Genomic DNA, 11,240 nt, shown 5'->3' on the forward strand with positions numbered 1-11,240 from the left:
GAGAGAGAGAGAGAAAGAGAGAAATGTAATAATCTAAAGGGCAGAGGGAAGAGAGACTACGTAGGCTGAAAAGAAAAGGGTGTTGGAAATTTTCAAAGAGGGTGTGTCTGGTTAGTTAGTGATTAATATTTTTTTTTTAAATTATAATAAAATTTAAATTGAATATCTCTGTAAATAACTAAATATGGGCTGTGGATGGGAATGAAAATGATGCTACTCGGAACCAGATCTGTTGATCAACTATGTGAGCCTTTTTCATTTGGAGTATGTGACCAAGCACGTTTCGAGAGAATCATATCGATGATGATAAATAGAAAATAAATCCAATAAAAAAGAAATATCATCATGAGGCTCCTATCTAGCCGGCCTGCTGCACATCTCTGAGAATCTTCTTGATATTATAAGGATTTATTTGTTGATTTTTCAGGGATGTTTGTTATATGTGTGTGAGTATGTGTTAGTTCAAAGTTCAATGCTATCGATCAGAAAAACTTCGATTGAGCTAATTAACTATCAATATAACACATGACAAGTGCGTTGATCAAGAAGTACAGATTGTATGTTATGAAATTGTTTGCGAGTTTGAAATGATATTTGAGTCCAAGGGAAAGTGATCGAGTAGATGATTGATGAGGAATGACGAGGCTTGTTTTCAGCATCATTGAAAAGTATGATAATTATGCATGAGAAATTATCTGGCGTCTTGAACACACAAATGTTAACGTCGTTAATAATTAGTCGACCAACACTCCCATTCACAAATCACGATCGATATACATAGAGTTCCCAAGGCATGCTTAAATTATTTGGCATGATCGAGCATCGATCGAGTGAAAGAAAATTATGGTGTAAGATGTCATCTTTACTCAACTAGCTAATTATATATCAAGTGATCTATATATATTATCCTCTTGACTAATAAAAGCAATGATTAACTAATGAATATATGATTCAACCTTATGTGTACATTATCTTACATTGTTCATGAATTTCTTTTAAGAATTATATTTTTTGTTTTTCATAGTCTGAACAATATAACAATTAATTCGACATGCACGTCTGTAAATTTCACTTCATGTTCTCTAATTTATCTTGTGATTATATATTGATCTCACATGAAAAAAACATTACCTTGCTTGAGCCGTCTTGAGCGTCTATAAAGATTTGGGCCACTCCAACAATTGTCTATTTAGTTCTTGATACGCACCTTTTACTACTGTAACATGATATACATACATCCATCCATTGCCTACTCTACTACAGCTGGGATTTATCTTATTTTCTTTTTCCTTCTCTATGTATCGAAGTTTATATAGTGAACTATATATATTGCAATAATGGAGAAAATGATATGTTCAAATGAATCATTGATGCATATATACAATTAGAATTCTTTAACAATCATAGATTGGCCGGGTGCATGCTTTGATCAAAATACTACAAGAAGGGCACGTTCAATTTGTCTACACCACCTAAACATTATATTATCAGTTGGTATCCCATTACTATCTTATAGTTCCAATTTCTCTATTGAATCCAAATTATTGATCTATAATTGATTAATCTTGAATGTATGGTGCTTAATTAAGCTTGTATATATATCAGATTTGGCTTCTAATCATAACCACCGTGATACATATCATCAGCAGACTTTGTGAATAGATGGTGTGGGCCGTGTGGCTCCAGCTCCACCCTTCAAAGTAGTCGTCATCAAACTATTTGCCATCCTAATTATCGATCTGTTAAAATGTTAAATCTATAGTACATAATCATTCATATATATATATATATATATATAAATCTTATAGTACTAGTTCTCCTTATCGTTTCTCTAATTAAGTTGGTGCTTGATATGCCATCACTAATCGTGATTGAAACATATATATGAATCGACTTTTAACTTGACTTTGAATTATTCCTGGTTCATAATACGAGCGGTGGGTGAAGATGATGGCAAATGTATGTTTATTTTATTAATTTGCAAGATTGGTCTTTAGTTAAGTTATAACAGCATGTATATATATGTGTGTGTACGTGTGTAATTTGCATTATATATGTGTGAGTTTGTGTGTGTGTGTCACATATAATGATATATGTATGCCAAGAGAGAAGCTAGGCCGGACATCGTTCAAGTGATCGAGGGCTTGTCCTAGTGAAACTAGGGAATGCAAGAGGTGAAAGCTAACCCTTTGTCCTGAAATCGGCAGAGGAGGTCAGATGGACGAATACCAATACATTCTTCTAAAGAAAGGTATGTAGTGAATTCCTCTATCCTTAGAGCGAGTTTATCTTATTTGAGCATCAGTCGAGGTTTCTAATTTAGCCGGTATAGATCACATTTGATATTTTTACGGTTCTTTACTCGTTCTAAAAAATTTGAATTGGTAGAAGTATCAGACGAGGATCATAAAATTTAAAATGATTGGCGGACAAATTAACATCTAAATGATCTAATTGATCAAAAGACTTATGTTACAAAACCCCAATAGACGGTACGTGAAAACACTCGTTTGTTAGTTTGTGAGATGATAGCTAGACGTACATGTACAAATGTATAGTTTCATATCATCATATGCATGCGTGAATTTAACTCGTTCAGTCATCAAGAGCAAATTAAGATGGAAAAGATAGAGAAAGGAACTAAACTTGAGACTTGTATATTGGGCTCGGATTGTCTTGTTCATCTTTTGGTGAAGTTAGAACAGTAGTTCTCTGTTGGACCAATACCCCATCACACTCCTAAACCACTAACCCAAACATATTTGTGGGTTTTTCAAATTGGTTTGCCTAAGCCCATCAAAATCCAATGCTTTGATTCCAATAAAGAAGAGAAGATAAACTCAAAGTTTCAATCGAGTTAGCCTAACGTGACACATATGTGTCCCTCTTATACCATGTCGATCAGCCTCCTACAGAACCCTAAATATGAATGAAACAAAAGTGTCCATATAGAATACCAAATCAAAGTGAGAGAAAACAAAAAAAATCTTTGGATTATGGTGCTTGAAACTATATGATGATTCATACAATTCGCAATAGTTGATGTGTATGGGACATATTGATAATAATCACGTTTACCTAATTCTAATGAAAGTTATATGGCAAGGTTGACCATCTTCTTACTTGTATAGTGACATCTAGCTACCATTTGATGATATCTGTTTTTTTCCGTAGAGGCAACAAACTCGTACATATATGCAAATGAAGAAGTCAGTTCTTTTTCAATGTGAATTGCCCAGATTAGCAGCATCGTATATTCTAGGAAAGTGATTAATTTTGGCAGTTTTGAATGTGAGGCAGATAGGTAGATGCATGGCTACCTTGGAGTTATAGGAATTGGGATATCGACGAGGACCATGTTGAACTTAATTTGTTTCTTTGTGTGTTCGTGGCTGCATGACTATCTCAGAAGAAGCTGAGGTTGCATACATGTATCGCTCAGTCTATTTTAGGTCCAATATTCCCACATCATAATTAATTTTGTCGATCATCATCTTATTGGGTTTAATTACGATTAGTATACCATGATTTTTTTTTTTGGGTTGCTAAGAGAACTTTATTAGATAAAAAGAAGAAAACCTAAGGGGGACATATATAAACCCAAAAACCCTTTGGTAAAAATAACAAAGCTAAAGACAACCAAAACAAAAGCTAGCAAAGTTGATTGAATCAGAGATCTAAGCGCACAACGGGCGTCCGATTACGAGTTGGGTAAGAGTCTCGTAAATCTCTTTTCAATTATGAGTACATCATGATTTCATTTCAGGATCGATAGATGTTAGTGAGCTGTGGTTTGGTTGGTTAAGGTGTTTAACTGACAACTTTAAGGTCATAGGTTCAAACTTCACGACATATGTATGTGTGAGTTATTAATAAAAAAGTTTTTTTTAAAAAAAAAAAAAATTTCAAGATCGATAGATGTAATTTACATGATTAATATGCATGGTATTGGAAATAATTCTTTAGAAGAACGAAAACTTTACCTAGCTAGCATTCTTACGATTTCATGCCTTTAAGTCGAACTTACTTACTTTTTTTTATGAACATTCTAGCTAGAAATATCACGATTTTACATTCACGTTACAAAAAAGTAGTAAAAACATTACCATACACAAAATTGTAACTTCGAAAGGTTTATATTTCTCCTTATACATGCAAATTTGTGCATGGGAACTTCATAATCAGGTAAGTAGGTAACTAACTCATCGACAGCTTAAGAAGAAAATTTTCCTTGCATGCATATATGGATATTAATGCAACAAATCATCAGCTAATGAAACAGACGAGGTTGACACAATAAAACAAACATGGAACATGACAATTAGAAATGGCCCTTGGATATGGCAGAGAATCAACTGGCTCTTGATTGCAGTCAAACCTGCCCAGATTGTAGATCTACTAAGTAGAAAACATGTTAATACATATATACCTGATAATAAGAAAGTACGTAATGAGAAAGACGAAACACATCTTACATTTTGAGAATGAGATAATTGTATTTATACGTAATTGGGATACAAGTACAAGTTATAAGTAAGGAACATAACAATCCACACCCGTATATATACGAAAGGAAAGAGACAAAAGCACACTCATATTGTTAGAGTTGATAACTCTTCTTCTCTTATAATGTCTCAATCTCTGCCTAACTGATTCCATTCACAATTATTGTCGAATTATAGCAGCAAGATTATGGATCGGAGCAAGATGATTGCTGTGAAACACATTCTACTGAATTTTCTATAATTTGACTGAATTAGCACCCTAAACCCTAAGTTTGATTTCCTTAATTCAATCCTATATATATTCGATTTTGTATATATACACCGCCCAGAAGGTGGTCACTACTTTGCAACAAGTCAAAGGGTTTACAAAGCTCACTAGTATTACGTGGTAAGCCTTCCCAAGTGCTCCTCCTATTATAAACGCTTACATTGTGATGACCTCTAACCGTCGACTTGATCATTCATATCATCTCTCTCACTTTCTTCTCTCCCAACCTCTCTTCTCTATCTTCCTTCTTCATGTCTCTCTTCAACTCCTATCTGTGAATCTCCCATTCCCTCTCCGGCCTTTAAATCTTTCGCTTTCAAGCTAGGTCAGTGTTATTCAAACTTCGATCTCGTACCCTTTGCTAGCTGTGTTCTTTTGTTCTGTGATGCATGGTAACTAGTATTGGGTTTGGTTAACTTTCATTTCTGTGAATCTGCAGGTTTTAGCTAGTGCAGAAATGGTGATGATGGGGTTGGATAGGTTGCTGGGGAATTTGAAGTCCAAGTTCAGGTCCTTGAAGATGAAGAAACCTGCAGCTGAGGATTATAACAAGATCGAAAAGAGCGATAGCATGAGAGTCGAAATAAGGAGCAAGAAGGCCAGAAAGCTCATTGAGAAGACTCTCAAAGTTGCAGACTCTCCCAAGACGAAAACGTTCGCTTTTTGATACTTCGTATACAGATCAAAACCAGACTATATATAGCTAGCTAGCTTTTAGCTAATGCCTTCTCCTGTTTTGGATGATTAACAGGATGGTCTATTTTTGTTTATCTCCCTCTTGAATCTTGATCCTTTCTTATCTTTCTCTATTCACTCATAGCCATACATACACATGTAATTGTCATTATCATGAATGCAAGGTGTGAATTTTCCCATGGCTGTACTCTTTAGAGATGGAAGTTATTTTCATCTACATGTGTTATAAGCAACTAAGCATATGCATCTAAACATTAGTACCTCTATTGTCTTCCAAAACATGCAGGGGAAGATTAAAGGTCCTTTAACATGAGATAGAAATGCCACTAGTCTGTAACATTTTCATGACAGATTCATTTTTGTTTGATTCAATTCTATATATGAATAAATGATATTTGTTTCAATTTCTGTAATATTGATCTCTAAATTTGTTTAGAAAATGAAAGGTGAATTATGAGATTCAATGCATGATACCAAATGAAAGAATAAGTTTGAACAACATCGTTACAAATCCATTTGGAATATCATTCTAAAAGCATAGAAATTTGTTACTTAATGCAAAATAACACAAAGATGCAACTACATAAGAAAGTTAGATGGCTCTTTATCCCCTTTTCATGGACAAGTAGTGTGTGCATGTCAAATTTTTGTTTGGACTAATTTGGGGGTTAATCTAATCATAATATCATATTAAGGAAGTGGTTAAGATCAAACATGAACACAATAAGAACAGAGGATGAGAATGGAGGATATGATACAAAGGACAAAGATAGTTGGCCACTCTTGATGTGGCATTTGTTTGAATATGGATGAAGGTTTTGAAGGTGGACATCATGGCCATGCACATTCCAGAGGCTTTACATTATTATTTCCAGAAAAGCAACTCCATATTCTGTTCCACTACACATAAGGCTAAGGTTGTCCACATAATGTATTCCAAAAGGTTCCAGAAAGAGCATGGTCTTTTATTTTTTGTTCCCTTAATTTCCTTGGGATGAATGAGTGACTCATAGAATCCAACTTTCACAAATCAATATGAAGGTATAAAAGTGATAATAGCTCTAAAGAATGATGTAGGACAGAAAAAATTATAGAAGAAATGATTGAAAGAAACTACTCCTTTACAATCTAAACTATTTTATTTCTATTTGTGAATCATAAAACGGTTTTGCAGACATAGATAAGCTGAAGTTGTTTGTATGTTTTTCTTGTAAAGGGATATGAGAGCGACAGAAATGGCTGAGATGATGAAAGAAGATAACCAACGAGTTAACTATACAAAGTCTTCCATTTCTCATTATCCAGGTTTAAAGCAACTGGGGTTCTGGTTCAGCTTTCATGAAACTTCAACAGTCATGGCGTTTGCACAATATAATCTGGACAATCAGATGAATGCTCTGTATATTTTGAACATTCATTGATCAAATGTTTCGAGAATATTACTTCGTAAAGATATAGACTAAGGAATGGTAGAGCAGCATTCCTACTACTCTACCAGAGCAGCATCCAATACCAGATGGTGACTGCTGTATCACGAATATACTTGGTCACAAGCACAACATCAGTATTTGACAGCAAGTTCTGTAGATTGAGGTAATCTTGATAATTTTCTGGGGATGCATATCAATATTGATGATAGCTGCGGTAGAGCATTCGAAGATCTTTGCAGTGAAGGCATGTCCATGTATTTGAAGGAGGATCCTGGCAGTAGGTATGGATGCGCCGAATTTGGCAGACATTACAACTGATAAGCAGCTCTTCCGGTTCCCAAGAATGACACTCGGAACAACCATTTGCTGATACGGACTGTTTAACACCAGAAATTTACAAAAGAAGAACAATTAGCCACAAAGACAACCAAATCTGCACCAAGTTTTAGTCATGCAAGGGCAAGAATGAACACCAATTATTTCAGAAATTGCAAGTAGAGGAAGTAGTGCTCTAGATCTAGAAGGGCAACACCTGCACGTACTTCCATTGCTTTGACAGTCCATGAATGGTTTAGTACACTCCATAAAAGGAGGGGGAACAGTTAAGATCTGGTAATTATGTTAGAAAAATCAAGATGTTATTCATAGCTTTATCCTTGTAAGCTGTAGACATGTAGTCCTGTTCAATACTTCAATTTAAGGCCTAACTATACTAGCACAATCTGTGTTACGTCCTGTTAAACAATACGAGGACCTAATTGTGTTTTACTGACACGTAATCAAAGTAAGCAGTCATGAAGCGAAAGCTAGATTTGTTTCTCTTACAAACAGATGTCAAGATATACCAAGAGGAGCTTTAAAACCATACAGATGTCAGATACCAAGATATACCAAGAGGAGCTTTAAAACCATACAAACACCAGGAGTCAATACCCAAAAAACAAGCACCATAAGGGACTAAGGGAGTTTAGTCATACCTGAGCAGCAAAATTCGATGTTCCCTGGTCATTAAGAAATGAAATGTCTACTTTTGGGGCAGATGGAATTGTTTGAGAAAATATATTTTGATCACTAGTAACTGCATCATCAACCTTGGTAATGACAGTAAATGAAGCTTTGCATAAAGGGCATGTTGAAATCTTTCTCCTTGAACTCTGCAGATACCATTACTGATCATGAATTATGTATTCCCAGAATAATAACGTTAACAAAACAAGAGAAAAAAAAAGAAGCACCAATCGCAGCAAAAAAATCATGGGAAGGCAGACAAATTAATATTTGAAAGGGTACCCTATTTCAAACCAGAATGAAACATTGGGTCAGAATTCTGTTAATCACTGACTATATAAAGACTTGAACACCCAACAACTAAACTGAAAAAATGGAAGAGAATAGAATACCAGTTGATCAGCCCAATTTTCAATACAAGGATAACAGTATCGATGACCACATGGCAAAATTCCTCGGGTTGTACTAAACTCTGTCCAGCATATAACACACGAAAGTTCCTGTGGAAGACTTTTGGTGGCATGTTCACTGTCCAACCCGATTTCCAATTCTTCTTTTGATTTATCTACTTCAAGGCACCCTTTGTGTGGAGTTACCTCTGTAGCTGTAGGTCCATCCACAACAGATAAATTGGGATCCTTGGAAGTAGATAAGTGATTACCACCAACCTCAACACCTTCACGTTCCTCATCTCTGATTCCTCTTCCAGTGTCTAACTCGTCATTAGAATCATCAGAAAGGATTGTGACCCTGTCATTATGGATTCTGTGAAATCTGGTTGGGTGGCATTCCTGATCAGAGTCTGAGAGTACCGATCTTGTAGAGCCAAATACTCTTTTCACAAGCCTCCTTTTCTTACGTGGAATTTCAGCCATGCTGATTCCATTGTCACTGGGAATATTTCTTTCAGCTGTAACTGAATGCCTGCAAGATTCCTGAATTTTCAGGAGAAGAGATATGTTAAGATGGCAATAAGAATGCTGATTACTCTCTAATTTCTGATGTTCCAAACTTAAGGCCATAAGTTCATGGTAACTTGATCATAAAGCCAACAGGCTTTATAATATCATCAAAGTTAAAAGTCTATAGGCTTCTTTTGAGTGATAAGTAAAGTACTTAAACTGATAATACAAAAGCTAGGGGTGCAACTCAAGTTCAACAACAGTAAACAAGAAAAGACCATGATAGTCAAAAGATGAATGTAAAAGTAAACTGGAGCTAAATCTGTACCCCATGTCCATAAGAGGACACAGAGAATATATTTACCATGAGTCCATGACTGGATATCAAATAGTGATCAAACATCATGTTAACTGTTTTACTAATAACAGCATTGTTCTCCAAACCACAGGGATAAAAATTCCAATAGGTATAGTTGAGTTCTTACCTCAATTCTGAGTGATCTGGATAAAGGAGGATCCTCAAAACAGTCGCTGCTACTAGATTGTAGCTCTTTCTTTGAATTTGTTTTCACAGATTTATTTTGTCGCTTCTGGGAACTATTTTTTTCTTTAAATTCAGGAAACGAATTCTACAGCAAATTTACATGGAAAAGTGGGTCAATTAATTCAGATCCAAACAAATCATCCAAAAGGAGAAACAAAATGCTTTAACAAAGAGATTTAAAGTAAATTTACAGTTTTCAAGTGCATATATGTATCCAGGCTACTATATTGTTGTTTGGTTAGAATATTCACATTTACTTACAAGCAAGGTTGCTGAAACCAAAACTAGATATGTAGAACCATACATTCACAAAGAACAATGAGAAACACTACAATTAGCAAGATACTGCAAGGAGCTAAAAATATGCATATGCCAATAAGGAAAATTACTGTCATCACCACCAAAAACTAATTTAGCAAAACCTTGTGTGCGAGAATGTTCAGACTCTGAACTGGAAATAACCAATGTCTAGAAAAAGCATTTGAATAGGGGCCAGTTAGAAGAATTTTTCCCCACCAATCCCCACTACCCATCTCTGATTTCCCTAACAGAAGACGAAACCAAAATAAAAGGAAACGGAAAGGAAGAAAAAGGAGCATAAAATAAACCACACCGAAACTAATGTTACCTCACAGACAAAATCAGTACAATCGCCAATCAAACATCTTTAGTTGTATATGCACTCAAACTGAATCTAGTGACTACAGCCCCAATGAGAGATATATACTGCCTCACTAGACAAATGACAAGTGAACTTTTAAATCTTTGGTCCCATTGTGAAGAGGTAGCATACACGATTAATCTAATCATAGTCATCATACATGATGAATGAATGATATAGAGAAAGACAAAAGGAATTCTACTAGAGCTACCTCATTCAATAGACGTAAATCAGCAAACACACCACGTCGAGAAGATCCACACCCCAGATCGATAATTTCTTCAGAGTTGCGACAAACATGAGAAATATCAAGAACTGCTTTCCCCTTCTTAACCGAGGAGCCTGGTTTAGCAACAACCGGAACTTTCAACTGTAAGGGTCCCACTTCCTGTCCACTGCCAAGAATTCAAACCCAAAGTCATGTAATCTGAAAGTAGTATCTCGTAAATCTAACATAAAGATTCCTAGTATCCGAAACTTGCATCATAATGCCTTAAACCACATTTTTCTAACAAAAATAACACGAGAATGGAGCTCACTACCAACGAATTTCTGAAAAAAGCCAGTTTTACTTTCTGCGCTAAGAAATTACGAACAACACTGCTGTAATCTAACACATTATTCACTAAGAAAGCGGAAATGAAGCGATACCTTTGCAAGGTATAGGGATGCTCAGGAAGCCGCTTTCGATGCTTTACGCAGTCCTCAATCCAGCGGTGGTTAACTATTATGAGATTCAACTTTATAGCCATTTCATATTTCTTCCCCTCAAATTTCCAGCACACCTAATCGCAGAATCGATCAATAAAAATTGCAGTTATGAACCTAATTAGCACAGAAAACACATGTAAAAATCAGTAAATGGTTTCGAAAACCAACCAAATGAGTGAAGGCATTAGAAGGCGACAAGCGACCGATATAGCTGGCACCTGCAAAAGTCATGAGCTCGATCAGATTCTCCAGCTCCGATCCGCGGTACCCGGTGACGGAGGCCACCACCGACTCCATGCCTGGAATTGGATCCGATGCCATAAGGGAGCCACCGAAGATCACATAAGAAACTTCAGAAATCGGACTAAACGACACCGTTTCATACAAATTGCAGTCAAACCCTAGGAGCCTAATCGTACTTGTAGAATCTGAATCGAATCGGAGCTAAGTTAGGGTTTTGAAAAGGGAGAGAGAGAGAGAGAGAGAGAGAGAGAGAGAGAGAGAGAGAGAGAGGA

General features: G+C 35.8%; 1 non-coding gene and 1 pseudogene across 1 annotated transcript; one reads left to right on the top strand and one right to left on the bottom strand.

The window, feature by feature from the left end:
- Positions 1–5,082: 5,082 nt before the first annotated feature.
- LOC101297857 lies at positions 5,083–5,650 on the top strand. The gene is made up of 2 exons (XR_185040.1): positions 5,083–5,093; positions 5,213–5,650. It is a non-coding gene; the product is annotated as an uncharacterized LOC101297857 (transcript).
- A 1,442-nt stretch (positions 5,651–7,092) lies between these two features.
- LOC101311214 lies at positions 7,093–11,022 on the bottom strand (annotated as a pseudogene).
- Positions 11,023–11,240: the final 218 nt, after the last annotated feature.

The sequence above is a fragment of the Fragaria vesca genome, linkage group LG6 (genome assembly GCF_000184155.1).
Source record: "Fragaria vesca subsp. vesca linkage group LG6, FraVesHawaii_1.0, whole genome shotgun sequence".
Lineage (NCBI taxonomy): Eukaryota > Viridiplantae > Streptophyta > Magnoliopsida > Rosales > Rosaceae > Fragaria > Fragaria vesca.